Source organism: Rhamphochromis longiceps, linkage group LG7 (genome assembly GCF_057381845.1).
Source record: "Rhamphochromis longiceps isolate RC_006_pf linkage group LG7, R_longiceps_female_GT1.1, whole genome shotgun sequence".
In the NCBI taxonomy this organism is placed as follows: domain Eukaryota; kingdom Metazoa; phylum Chordata; class Actinopteri; order Cichliformes; family Cichlidae; genus Rhamphochromis; species Rhamphochromis longiceps.
The window spans coordinates 46770628-46785829 of record NC_140563.1 but is presented as its reverse complement, the minus strand read 5'-3'; the positions used below and the strand labels follow the sequence as shown (position 1 = coordinate 46785829).

At 38.4% G+C, this 15202-nt stretch overlaps 1 long non-coding RNA gene across 1 annotated transcript; it reads right to left on the bottom strand.

Moving 5' to 3' along the window:
- Positions 1 to 13935: 13935 nt before the first annotated feature.
- On the bottom strand, positions 13936 to 14892 carry LOC146666107 (uncharacterized). The gene is made up of 2 exons (XR_014912426.1): positions 14772 to 14892; positions 13936 to 14184 (listed from the first exon to the last, which is right to left on the bottom strand). It is a non-coding gene; the product is annotated as an uncharacterized LOC146666107 (long non-coding RNA).
- Between the last annotated feature and the right edge of the window lie 310 nt (positions 14893 to 15202).

Below are 15202 nucleotides of genomic sequence, written 5' to 3'. Positions count from 1 at the left end.
CATCAAAATTTAAAGAGTACAGGTTGGCTGCATTAATTTCTAAAATGAAAGAAAAATGGGATAGAAACAACGACTTAACTAAAGGTAGCTCCACAACCACAATTTTCTGTGAAACACTAACATGAAGTCAGTTCGGAGGATCATGAGGTGTTTTTTAATTGCTTTTTGTACAAAAAAAAAAAGAAGCTGCATGATATCCTGACTAGTTTTAAGTAAGTAGCACATGTCACAACATTTCACATTAACTACTACAAAATACTGATTTTGTGTTTTGTGCTTGTTTCATATATATATCAGTTTACTTTGAGATGGTACTTTTTGCTATTGTTTTGTCAATAGCAGAGTCAATATTTGCACTAACCGTGGGGAATATGGAGAGTCAATACAGTAAATAGGGGGAAGCCCTATGCAATAAGTCAATTGTCAATTGAGCTACTCAGACATGGACTCACTAGACAGCTCCACTAAAAAATGATGGAAACTTCAGTCATACACATATCATCATACAGTTATCTCCTCTAACTTGTGCCAGAATTGCATATTTATGCATCCACACATTCCCCTATCCGAACCATGTGTGTGCAAAACATAAATATAGAAAGTAAAACATTGCATGTATATTTGCATATACAAACAGGCACAGGGACTAACACAGAGAGTCTAACCAGAGGAAGACATGCCATCCCAATATTAATTTTTCATAACATCATGCTCAATACAAAATGCAATAAGTGTTTCTTGTAAGATGACTCCCGGGCACTTATAGCACTTCAGTATGCAGCAATGTTCTCTTCAGAGGTCCAGCCTGTGTATTTGTCTGACTTACTCTGTCTGTGGCAATAGGAAATATATACTTTAGTGTTTGGTACTTTCCCGTTTTCCCTGTTTTGCTTTAATGACAGCATACATATGAGCTACATGTTTGTGCAAAACCTGATAACTCATTTTATTCTAGCATGATTTAACAGTGTTTGAAGGAACTTGTTGTGATGTCAGGATGGTCTGGCTTTGTCAGTCTTCAAAGACCCCTATGAATGTCCAGTGGTTTGTGATAACTATGGATGAAATTACATGACAGCAATCTTTGCCTGTCATTGGTCTTCAAGTTGCATCAAGTTTTGAGATGAGTTTGGGATCATTATCTTGAAACCTGCTCCGGAAAGGTGGAAAGAAATGCATGGATCATGCCCCTGAAGAACACCTGAATAATCCAGCTACCATGTTATACAGTGGATTTGTGGATCAGCCATTGTCTGAGCTTTTTTAAAGTCACAAAACTAAAATGTATTTAAGCTTTAAGCTATAACCTTAAATCAGGTAGTCAGGTATCTGAATATACAGGTACACCAGACGCTCTAAAAAATGTAACATTGTCCCCAGAGTGTAAGCCATGAAACTATTGGTGACAGGTTCCTTAACTGCTTCTTCTGTTGCTTCTTTTTGTCCTTTGAGCATTAGTTTGAAACTGATAAGTCCAACGGTCATGCATTATTTTGACAATATTTTTTGCTGTAATTTTCTTAGAAAATTCTATAATGCTTTCCATAATTCGTTGCAGGGATAGCCTCTCTCATTTAGAGTAATACTTTGACTTCTGCAAAAAACCAGAGGCACGGGCAAATTTAGAAGAGGTGAACAATACGGTAGCTGAAAGTTGATTTGCTTGAACAATCCCCTGAGTACATCAGATATGTATCTACATTTATAAAGCAAAATTGAATCACTGTGATCATCCAAATCTTTCATAAGCAGATTTCAGGCAGTGAAAGAGGAACAGCGCTAATCTTGTTGTGAAGTACCATGATACACAAAAAGATGTAATTCTGGTCTTTTCATTGTTCATCCAAAGAGGTTAACCCTTCAGTTCTGAACATATCAGCTTAAACTGTCCGTTTGAACTGTATGGATACATAGACTTAATATGCTTATAAACCACAGTGACCTCCACCTCTCAGACAATAAATATCATAAGAATCACAATTTATGTATATGCTACTGTTCAAAATGAGCGTCCCCAATTTATATTTATTTGAAAAGCCGCTTTTCTAATTACTGCGCTAGGAAAATTATACTAAATACTGAGCTGACAAATGCAAGATGATATTTATGTAATCTACAACTTAGTTGCTAGAAGATTGTCACAGCAGTGAGGGTGGTGACTATTGGAACCAGAATTACATAGAGGTGGAGGTCACTGTGCTTTAAAATGTTGAATGTTGAAACTTTGTATGGAAGACTTGCCTACAAGCTACAACTACTACTCAGGAGTAACTACCATCAACCTTCAGCAGCAACCTGCCAGTGGTCAGGCCCAGTGATTCCTAAGCACTTGCCAAATGCCCTGTGTGTCTGGAGCCTTGAGATAGGTAAATTATTTTACTTTAAATACATTTATTTGCATACATACTATATTGGACCACACCTTTACCTGTGGGAGAAGGACTTCAACCAAATCCAGATCAGCTGGGCATGGACACCAAAGTTGAGCAAGTAATCTTATCTGCTTTCGGCAACTTTGGAAAGTATTCCAGTCATTTTTCTTTTTTCATGTCTTTTAACAGGTGTTAGAAGGTATGAACACATCACACCACTCCCTGTCCATTATCATATTGATTTTAAGATTCTTTTACTTACTTCCAAAGTTTTAAGTTGTATGGTACCCAGCTATTTAACAGCTATTTCACATATATAACCCCAAAAGAGCACTGAGATTGTCTAGCCAGATGCTCTTGCAGCCAAGGTCTTGATTAAAGCATAGAGGAGATCGTAGTTGCATGTGCTAGACTCTGGATCTGGAGCATAACTTGCCACCTGACATTAGTACTTCAGAGTCTGCACAGGCTTTCAAATCCGTCTCACTAGCTGCCTTTAGTGTCACAAAATCAGTAAGCTCTGTTGGATCAAAGCGACTTGTGAACCAGTATCTTATACTCCAAAATCTACTACTCCAATGAGAGTTGCAGCAGCCCTTTATCCCTCAATATTGCCTAACCCTTTTGGAACCCTTCTGCAACATGACTAGTTGGTTTTAAGCCTGCTGATGTTAAGAACAAGGAGAGGATGAGCTCCAGCATGCAGTTGTTGCACTTCTATTTAGTGGTGCATGGAAGACTCTTTGGTTTCAGTTCCTCAACTTGCATGTTAAGTCCATTTGAGGTCTTTCATACCCTAATCTGCAGCAATGTCGCCTCTGTAACTTCTCCTTCTGTATAAAACTCTTGAGTGCTTGAAGCAGATTATACGGACACCAGCAGCAGCTGGAGATGGACCCACTCGGTGTGAACTTCTTTGGCAGTTGTCCTGCACAGCCTACAATACAACTCTTTTTGGGATAACACATATGATTATGCTCCCTTCTCTGTCTGTTGTACACATCTGAAAAAACGAACCTCATTGCAGATTCAGGAACTCTCTGGACAAACAGGTCATCAAGCGAGGCAAAGAGACCAGAAGCTCTGTAGTTTTCTCCTTCCATTCCTGATATACATATTTTGGCATGCAAGGTGCACTAGAGTAAATGGGTATTATCATTGAAAATCTTAAAAATAATCTTATAGTGTAGATCTTGTTGCCTTTTAAATAAAAGTATCCTAAATTTGTTTTCCTACCTGGGTATTTATAATTTTCAGAATTGTTGTGTTGAAGGTTTTTTTTGCCTTAAGTTGGCTTTGTGGCTGGTCCATTCGCCCCGTCACCTCATCTGTTAGCCCTCTCCTTCATTCTTTATTTTCTGTATCATTCCCATTTTGTCACTGTGTTGCCACCATCTGTTGACTGCCTCCCATACAGGTGTGTTTGTTTCACTGACAACTGTGAAAAAGTCCAAAAAAACCCAAATCTAACTAAAAATCAACACAATAAATGCAAAAGAGCTCAACGTACTAACCAAATCATATCAATAAGATCAATAATAATAAATATAATCTCATGAAAATACAAACTATAAGAGGCATTGAACGAGATTCAGCAATCCAGAATATAACTGCAATTAAAAAAGGCAAAACCAGGTCACAGTTTCATACAAGAGTGCAACATTTCTCTCCCAACTAACCTCAAGCAATTCCTCTTTGCAATTAGCTTTCTGGCTAATTGGTATTAGTGCACAGGAATCTCAGCAATCTCAGGATTTGCATGAGTCAGCTGTATGTTTGGGAAGGCCTTGAGAGAAAAAGGACATTGACATGCAAATGATTGTCTTGAACTTTATTGAGCGGGTACATTTAAGTTAATTTGCCGTTGGGAGTGGCTAATGGAAGTAGGCTACTCCAGTAACTCTTAAGGAGTCAATCCACCTGATTTAGAGGAAGCAAGCATATAGATCCCTTGATTGACAGAGCTGTTACTGTGTGCGTGACATAACCTCTGGGAAAGAGGAATGAAGAGAGGGCTTTTGGGAGACCCACAACTGGTCTTCCAGCTCCTGCAACAAACCAGGATCTACTCATAAACATTTTTTTTCCAGATGTTAGGGTTATAGTAGTGAGAGAAGCAGTTAAGTATTGTTTTAAGGCCTTTAGGGTGGATCATAAATGTTGCAGGAGAGACCTTATGAAAAATGCAATACATAACCCCTAGCTAAAACAGAGTACTGATGGGCCCCTGGGAATGACTGTTGGTGTAGGATCATGCAACAATCACAGTCAGTAAGAACAAAAGAAATACAAGGTTTTACTGTGATGACATTAGAAATTGTTAACCTGAGTAATCAGAGACACGATGGAACTTAAAAGACAATGGAGTCAGTGAAGTTGCTGTGAAGATGCATTTGTTACCGCGAGTCATAATTTCAGGGGTAAGTTGTGTTAATAATGTGTCACTGTTTATCATTTAGCTTCAACTAAATTGAAACACAAGATGATTATAACGCTAAAAACCTACCATATTTGAGATAAATTGAGAACGTAAGTATAGCTGAGAGCTTTGAGCTCTCTTGTGAAGCTCCTCTCTGTGAGCTTACACGACACTACATCAATGTTTAGTATCCCTCCTAAGAGTGTGTATAAAGGAGTGTGTGTTTGTGTGTGTTTGGGGGCAAATGCTTTTCTTTTTTTTTATGTGCTTGTCTGATGATGCTCAAACACGCCCGTCTAAGTGTGTGTGTGAGTGTGCGCGCGTATGCGCTTGTTTGCCCTTATATAGATGTGTGTGAACGACCCAGCAGAGGAGCTAAAAGTAAAGCGTCAGGCCATAATTGGGTTACAGGGACCAGTGATGGATTAAAGCACGGCTAGGGAGACGCTGCTGCAACATTAGGGTGTCTGAGATGTCAGGGGCAGAGCGCTCTCATTAATCGCCTTGGCCCTTACATTACTGCATTAGTTGTATTAGCAGCTTGGAGTCGGCAAGCACTTTGGGATTTCTCGCTGAGGCAGGCCACATTCCTCTCTTTCCCTTCTGGTTACTACGCAAAAGCGGGCAAGGCCTGTCACTTTCCTGAAAAGAAAGATGGCAAGAAGGAAGGAACTTTCAAACAAGACAGGAAGGACCATTTATTTTATTTAAACTTTCTTTTTTTTAATGTTGAACAAGGTGTCATGAATGTAAACTGGTTGTACACATTTGTCACGTTTTGTTATAAAGAATGACTCTAAAGTCCAGAGTGCAAAGTTTCTCTTAAAACTTGCAAGGTAATTTGCAGGGAGCACACACACACACACACACACACACACACACACACACACACACACACACACACACACACACACACACACACACACACACACACACACACACACAAAAATGGTGGTCTATAATTTAATAACCCTTCTGTGTGAAAATTGATTTCTAGGAGCCTGTTCTGTGACCTCGAGCCCATAACCCTACAATCACACCCCAGTTCTTTCACTTCCATCCATCAACCTGGGAGTACACATATTTAAACTGTAGCTTCTATTAATAAGCAGCAATTGATTTTGCTGAGTCATTAAAATATTACTTTTCTGTATGGGTAGCACTGACTTGCTGGTTAAAGGTTGGAGACAGAAAAATGGGTGGAACACAGGTTATGCAAGAAATGTAGACGAGGACACATCTTACAGTTTTTTACAGACGCTAGGACACATTTCTCAATACTTAGGTCACTTTTGCAAAACTCTTCACACAATCCTCCTAACTGACCGTCAGCTTGGCAAAGCAGTTCATTTCACATTCAAAATGCACTACAACTACCAAAACACTTCATTCAGGTCTCAAATAACCTCATTCTTCCAGAACACTAGCAAAGGTTGACAGCCGACAAACACACTTTGTCACCCACAAAACAATGACCTAAAAAACACTAACAACATGTAGCATTACACAGTGTTTTCTTGTGTAAAACAAGGACACATCTCTGTTTATAATTTCAATATATGTTACTGGAATGAATCAGACATCATGCAGAATTCGTTAATATTTGTTTATGTATTTTTTTATTTTTTTGCACTAAGTAATCCCAAAATACAAGAATTTGTATACACACCATCCACTGATACACATACAATAGTAATGCTAATCTACTCGGTCTTCTCCATTTGGCCACAGGTTCTCATCCACATCACATCTTATGTCATCTAGGGCAACACACCTAGGAAAGAATCTTCTGGCTGCCAGAATTGAAGGAGTTGAAAAATTGAAGGAGTAACACCTGTGTAGATGTTCATCTACAATGAGAATAAGCTGTGGCTGGTTAAACTGCATTTTTAGGTTTAAAATATGTTTCAATAAAATATTGTTGTTGAATTTTGCTGTCTTTTCAAGTTTTGCATTGTGTTATTGTTTTGGCCATAAGTTTAACAGTTTTGAAAACAGTATGTAAGCACATGCAAAATGTCCTGTCCGTACAAAGATTTTTGGCAGTTGTTGTGTCTGAGTGAGAAGATAATTCATGAAATTTGAGAGATGTAGTCATTGAATGCATTTTGTGCCAAAACAATGATAACTGATCCTCAGTTTAGCCCACATAGACTTCTGTTGTGCTCACTGTGTGAGGAGTTTTGCAAACGTGACCTAAGTATTGAGAAATGTGTCCTAGCGTCTGTAAAAAACTGTAACACCGGTGATCCTGAATGTTCAACCTCTGTTCACGCCCTCTTTGTGAAACAAGTGTCATTACTCGCCCACCAAGCCACCAGCAGCATCCCCAAACCTGCGCTCCTAAAGGCTAAAGTATGTGACTTAATAACAGCTGAAGTGTAGCTGACTGCCTCAGAGCTGCTGGTGGCCCAAGCAAAACCCAGATAGTCCATGCAACCAGCTTGTCTGATCATATTACTCTTCAGACACACTTCTCCTTTGACATCAATATTCATAAAAACAAACTCTTTAAAGGATCAGTCCATACAAATTCTGAAACTAATATGGATTTATTTATAAAAGTGTTTTCTATTTATGTTTGAACCTAAGATTATTCTCAAAAATCTGTTAAATTGTCGAACAGATAGATTGATAGATAAATAGCGATAAAGATGCTTTATTGATCCCACAAGAGAAATTGTGGATAAAAAAGAATAAAGAAAAAAACAGTACAGTCTACAATGAACAATCAATTAACAACCACGTTGAAGTAAACGTGCCACAGGCACCTAGTAAGGGCGTTATACAGTCAGAGAGTACAAAACTGTGTGTGTGTGTGTGTGTGTGTGTGTGTGTGTGTGTGTGTGTGTGTGTGTGTGTATAAAACAGCGGGAAAATAAAAATGAAGTTAAAAACAGTAAAAGTAAGACTGATAGTGTCAGTCTTGCAGAGTAATGCAAATCTCATCAATAAATATTACAGTATGTAAACCAAACAAAGAAAAACAGCTGCATGAAAGTATAAACTATGCACCTGTGATTGATAAATCTCAAATTAATGTAGTATATGGTGATGTAATCCATCACACCACCCAATCCTCAAAATCATCCTCGTATGATAGTTAGGACCTGCCGTCCACATATGTGGACATCACATTTTGGGTTCTCTAGACTAGAGTTGGATGTCTCAAGACCGGTCTTGAGACGTAAAAATGGATGCCATGAAAGAGTTCGGGTCTTTGGAGGTTAATCAGGATATTCAGTTGACAAACAAGGCTTGCATAGATTTTGAGATATTGTTCCTGAAATGTGGGCATTATTTATACATCATTTAATGCAGGTGAACAGTGAACATAACTGAAATATTACATTAATAAATTCATCATCGATAAATCTTTCCACAAACAGTTTCTTAGTTACTCTGAATAATCTACAGACATTGCAAGATTTTTGCCAGTGCTTTGTAAGCCAAACAGCCACCAGACCTAAGTTGACACACTGTTTCTAAGCGTTGGGGAATTTTGAAAATATGTATGTATTAGGATACTTTGCTTTTCGTTTTAGACCAAATAACATCTTAAAATACACCCAAAAAAAGCAGCTTGGAAGAGTTGGTTGAACCATAAGAAGTAATTTTAAAAAACTGTTTAATAAAAATATAATCTTTGCAGGAGCAGAAAAGGCTAATTGTATAATTTTCTCTAGGAAGGATGAATGCTGAGAATCTGAAGGGCATCATATGCAAAGAGATGGGCATAGGCAGCATTGCTATAGGATCACATTTGTGCTGAGTACAATTTCACATGTGTGTGGTTGGGTACCTGATCTCTGCAAAGAAACACTGAACCACCTTTCTATTGTTCTTTACACTTGCATGCGAATGCACGCGCACACACGTGCACCACGACTGCATACATACACACAGGTATCTGTTTGGCTTGCCAGAGCCACTGTTCACATGGAAGGAGTTGTCCTGCTGCTCCAGGACAAAGTATTAGCTTTCCCCTGAGGGAGACTTCTAATTAGGTAATTGACTGATGTATAAAGCAGGTGCATGTATCTGTTACAGCCGGCTCGACCTGTTCATTATTAAACAGTGACCCTCTCCAACACTCGTGCCAAAGGCCTCGGTGCAGTAGAGAAAGTGGCCGAGAAGAGCTTTCACAGGGATCAGCATACTCGTAATTACACTTGGTGGTTACCTGACTCTTACCTTTTTACTGTTGCATGCTGAACAAGAACCTTAGTGCTCCATTTCCCCCCCTAACTGAGTATGTTGCAACAGTGCTGTCATTACAAAAGATGAAAAGACTAGAAAAAAAGTTGAACAAAACTGCTTCAGTTATCCATCTAGGAAATCAATGGAGTTTTGTTTTGTGGAAAATGCATGATCACTAAATTGCTAAAAATAGCACAACGACAGGCCACAAAACACTTCATCCTTCCCACATTTGTACATTGACCAACAAATGAAACTTGAGCTACACTTGGCCAGAAAGGAGAATAGAGTGCCAGGAGGCAGCACTTCATTCTGACACTTTGACATCAGTGAAATATATAAAGTATTGGGTTACTGTTAGGCTTATAGGCAAGTTTATTCACATCATGAGGCCCAACGATCGAGATATGGATTGATAGCGGAGACAGGAATTGATTCACTGTGTGTGTGCGTGTACACTTATGACAGCACTTTCAAAGCGTGAGTTGGCAGATCCATTTCAATTCAGCAAGTTACATATTTTTTTGTTTGCAAGTGAAACCTCAACGATGGGGGTCAAGAGCTTTTGAGTGAACACTTCCTTGATTGGGTATGATCTGGACTTTGGCCAGCTTATAAAGTCGTACCATGAATGATCATAAATGATGTCAGATTTTCCAACCGGCCTGTGCCTTGTTATGGCTCAATCCAACCTTATTTTCTTTGTTTTTTTTATTTGGTTTGGTTTTCTAATGAAGTAAAAACAAGAGTTAAATATTAGTGATTTTTTTTTTAAATTATACAGATATTATGACAGGCCAGCATTTTATCCACTAAACTGGTATATTAGTAATTGTACATCCCAATTTCTAGATTCCAAAGCTTTCATGAGTTTTTAGTTGTGGCATTTTAATTGCCTTTTGCACAGTTTACTGCACATTGTCATAAGATGTCTCTATATTAATATGGTTTTGCTTACAGTAGAAGAGTTGTCGAATCTTGTTGCTAAGGTAATTTTGTGACTGACTACTTCAAATTTTGAAGTAGACAAGCTGGATGACATGTTGGTCTGAAAAGTGTCAAGGTACAGTTCGGTCCATATATATTTGGACACTGATATTGTGCAATCTCTAAGCTTTCATTTGAGGGTATCCACATTCAAATTGGATGAAATGTTCAGGAGTTTCAGTTCCTTAATATGTGCCACTGTATTTTTCAAGGGACGGTGGTACGCGATGCTCACAGAAGAAAACAACGGTGGATGATCGCAGAATAATTTCCATGGTGAAAAGAAACCCCTTCACAACAGCCAACCAGTGAACAAAACTCTCCAGGAGGTAGACGTATCGATATCCAAGTCTACCATAAACAGTATGGAGGGTTCACCGCAAGCCACTCATAAGCCTCAAGAATAGAAAGGCTAGATTGGACTTTATTAAAAAAGACATCTAAAAAAGGCAGCACACTTCTGGAAAAACATTCTTTGGTCAGATGAAACCAAGATCAACCTGTACCAGAATGATGGCAAGAAAAAAGTATGGAGAAAGCGTGGAACAGCTCATGATCCAAAGCATACTACATTATCTTTAAAACATGGCTGAGGCAGTGTGATGGCTTGGGCATTGAGACACTAATGTTTATCGATGATGTGAAACACGAGACAGAAGCAGCTGAATGAATTGAATTCTGAAAATGAATTCTGAGATGTTCAGAATCATGCTGTCTGCTCAAATCCAGCTAAATGCAGTAAAATTGATTGGGCGACATTTCATAATACAGATGGACAATGACCCAAAACACACAGCCGAATCAACTCAGACAGAAAGGGCCACAAACAAACAGCAACTGAAAGCCGCTTCAGTAAAGGCCTGGCGGAGCATTAAAAGGAGGAAACCCAGCATCTGGTGATTCGAGACTTCAGGCTGTCATTGCCAGCAAAGGGTTTTCAACCAAGTATTAGAAATCTTTTATTTTCAGATATTGAATTTGTCCAATTACCTTTGACCCCCTGAAATGAAGGGATTGTGTTAAAAATACTTTAGCTCCTCACTTATTAACACTAGGAGTCCCAGGCTTCTACCTTTCTACCTTTAAAACCCACCACCAGCCAAATGGCTGGTAGGCTTTTAGCTAGGCTTTAGCTTCAGCCAAGTGGAAGCTAAATTGGCTAGTCATTCATATGTAAATTAGGTTGTTAGCTGGGAATTCTGGAGGGAGGGGAGTGGGGGTGTGTGGATGAGGGGGTGGGGGAGCTGCTAAAAGCTGTGAACTTCCTTTTGTGTTTCATCTTGATGCATTCTCAATCATCCAGGGAAATAAATCTCCAAAAGTCACCAACTTGGAGTGTTTCAGTTTGCCATCTTAGGGAGAAATCAACACACATGGGTGTATGTCCTTTGTTGCTGAGATTTATTGATAAAAACAGTACAAAAAACCAACCATTTGTACACATATTTACAAATAATAATAAAAAGTGAGTGAGTACATTTCAACATTTTCAGCAATCACTCACAATCCTGGCACTGCCATGGTATCTGTAGTCTGCATTTACCACATGTGTATCTGTAGCAGTGAACACATCGCACAGTGGCATGATTGTTCTTGCATTTGTGTTTGACCTGACACATGGCTCTTTTTCCAGGACTAGGTGTGGAGGGTTGTGTCCGAAGCAACTGTTCTTTTCTTGCCTTCTTCTCAGCTACATGAGAGTGAGCCAACTCTCTTGCAAGCTCCACCACATTTACATATGAATGACTAGCCAATCCACTAGTGGATTGAGGAATTTCCCTGCGAATCCTGTTGACTGTGCCGAGGATGGTGGTTTTCAGTCTAAGAAGTTTTTGCGCAAGTGAAAGCGATGTGAAAAAATTGTCCGTGGTAACATTTCTGCCCTTGTCTAGGAATGGTTCCATCAGCCTCATTACTACATTTTCAGAAAGTCTCTCCCCAGTGGGACGATTGGGGTCCTTGCCAAGATATGGGAAGACATTGCAAATGTACTTGGATTTTAGGTCGCAAGCCACCCAAAACTTGATCCCAAACTTGTCAGGTTTACTTGCAATATACTGCAGGAAACAGCACCGAGTCTTTGATGGGAAAAGCTGTTCATCAACGGTGATATGTAGACCAGGGTTGTAGCACGTGATGCAGTTGGTGACCAATGATCCCCACACACTGGAAATTGCAGCGAACTTATCAGTCTTTGCTCGATTTGCTCCATTGTGGCATCAATCAGACCACTGGTATAATGTTGAAATGTACTCACTCACTTTTTATTATTATTTGTAAATATGTGTACAAATGGTTGGTTTTTTGTACTGTTTTTATCAATAAATCTCAGCAACAAAGGACCTACACCCATGTGTGTTGATTTCTCCCTAAGACGGCAAACTGAAACACTCCAAGTTGGTGACTTTTGGAGATTTATTTCCCTGGATGATTGAGAATGCATCAAGATGAAACACAAAAGGAAGTTCACAGCTTTTAGCAGCTCCCCCACCCCCTCATCCACACACCCCCACTCCCCTCCCTCCAGAATTCCCAGCTAACAACCTAATATACATATGAATGACTAGCCAATTTAGCTTCCACTTGCCTGAAGCTAAAGCTTAGCTAAAAGCCATTTGGCTGCTCTCCGGGTTTTAAAGGTAGAAAAAGCCTAATGGCAGTCCGTGGTGATGTAAGTGTTAATGCAATATTTTTGTTCAGCCCACTGAATTAGAGCCAAATTCTGCACTATAACTACATCTGAGTTGCTTCATTAAAAACTTATTGTGGTAATGTACAGAACCAAAATTAGAAAAAATTTGTCTCTGTCCAAATATTTATGGACCTAACTTTAGTTACTTTCTGCATTTTTTTTATACTCTCTGTGCCTCAATGACAAATAAACCTGAAAACCTGAAAAAAAGATTAGATACTATAAAGTCTTCCAGTAAAAGACCCCACCACAAAATTTATAATCATTCAAGAATTATGAATTTAATTTTCCTTTACCCACCATTAGTCATTTCGTTGGGTTGGGAACCATTGGAACAAGATACTTCACTGCACAAAGTAGATAAAACTAACCAATTTTATCACCATCCCCAAAATGTAACTATTTTATGCCATTCAGGATTTAATGCCATCAAAAGTCTTGTCACTTTTAATGATAAAGATTAATCAAAAATAATCATCTGATTTCAAAAGGCTTTTTTAGTAATGGAAATATAATTTTAAAATAAACTGCTGAGTATAAAGTTTTATATACAAAATTTACAATGTTGACAATTGTCCCCCTCTGTACAGAGGGCATATGTTCATGTGATAGTCAAACAGTGTTATACTTTATAAGCATGTCCAGAGTCACTGCACCCACTGCTGTTGTTAAGCTACCTACCAGTAACCACATGAAACTCATGAATCCCCTCTGTCTAACCGTACATGTTCATCACCGGTGAATGGCTGTGGAATTAAAGCACTTTGAAATAAGATGATTATTTCTGATGCATGCTGTGCTTAAGTAGCACATGCCCATGCTCCTGTAATCGTTGGCCTATTCAAGCTATTGGCCATGAAATTAAATTTATACTGTATTTTCATAGGGTGTTGTAGCTGCATAGATGTTAAAAACAGGGTCATTTTAGGCCATTGCTACACAGCAAATCCAGCATGTCCAAATTAACACTGTCGGATTTGATTTCAACACTATTAAAGTGTCTATATGGGTCCACACCAGAGAGTGTTAATTTAACTCTTTTTGGAGAGTTGGTACGTTAACTCTGATTTAGTGTTAAACACCAAATCTGTCTGGAGTTGATAATTTAACACTTGGTGTTAAGAGTTTATATATTAACTCTCAAAGAGTATTTTAGTTTAACTACGTAAGAGTTATCTTCTAATTCATTCTAAAAAGCGGGAATTTAACTGTTCTGAACTTCTAGAAATTTCTTTTGGAAATAAACATTTACTAAAAAGATGCAATGGTTTTTGAAAAACATTTATTCTGAACTGTGCACCACAATTTCAAAACATTTTCTGAAAGATGTAACAGTGTACATGTTCTCACTTTCATTAGAATTTTGTTTATCAAAAGGTCTGACATGGTAAATGCAAATAACAGCATTCTCAACACTTATTTCTTCAATACAATATGCATGTCCTTCATTCATCACTTTGTGGAACTTCAACGCACTTCTGCTCTCCCCCATATTCCATCTTCACAAGCATATCCTGTGCGGAGATCGAATAAAAATTAGTTGACACTAATTAATGGCACAAATAATCCAGTAAACAATTGCAGCACAGTAAAAAAAAAAAAAGGAATCCTCTTTGAGCCATTACTTGTGTAAAGTATTTTCCCAAAAGACAAGGACACAGGCAACAGGTAATACTGAACTAAATGTAAAACCTCAACCTTTTTCATTTTTACCTAAACTGTGTGCACAAAACTCTGGAGGGATCGATGCTAACTTAGAATCCAGTCAGGACGCCTGCTACTGCTGTTTGCTCGTTTTTTTGTTTTTTTTATGGGCGATCGTTTTCAGGCTTCAAGTAGCACCATTATACCAACATTTCACATTCTAGACATTGTTTTAGGTGTATTTGACCAAAAGTTTGACTGAAAATTCACATGCAAGCTTTTTTTCAAGGCTGTGGTATTTGCCCGCAAACAATACCTTTCAGCTAGCTAAAACAGAATATTATGCTATCAGCGAGCAACATGGCTAATGCCTTTCACACAGCTTTGTCTCAACTCCAAAGAGCCACAGAAGTAAAAGCTAATAATAATTGAAACAATCTTTGAAAAAATGACTTACCAAGCATGGCAAACAACTCAAATATGTAGAGCAAAATGTTCTGAAACGGCTTCACTTCAGCTTCGATTGGAGCCGTGCTGGGGGCGGAGTCTGTGAATTTACTCTGTTGGTGTCATAGCCCCTCTAGGAGTTCAGAGTTAAGAGGTCAAGAGTTAATGTTTCCATTTTAACACCTCCAGATTTGACAGAGAAACACTCATTTTTAACACTCGATTTTAACTACTATCATTTTACACCTCAGAGTTACATTAAAAGAATGTGACTCTACTTAGAGTAAAATTAACTCTACTTTTGCAAGGAGACTATTAACACCAAAACATTTAACACTTTTGAATTTGCTGTGTAGATGGTTGCTAAGCAGCATGATGATTATAATATGTCATGTGTAATTCAGCCTTTTTGGATATAAATGAGATGTTACTGTGGTGAAA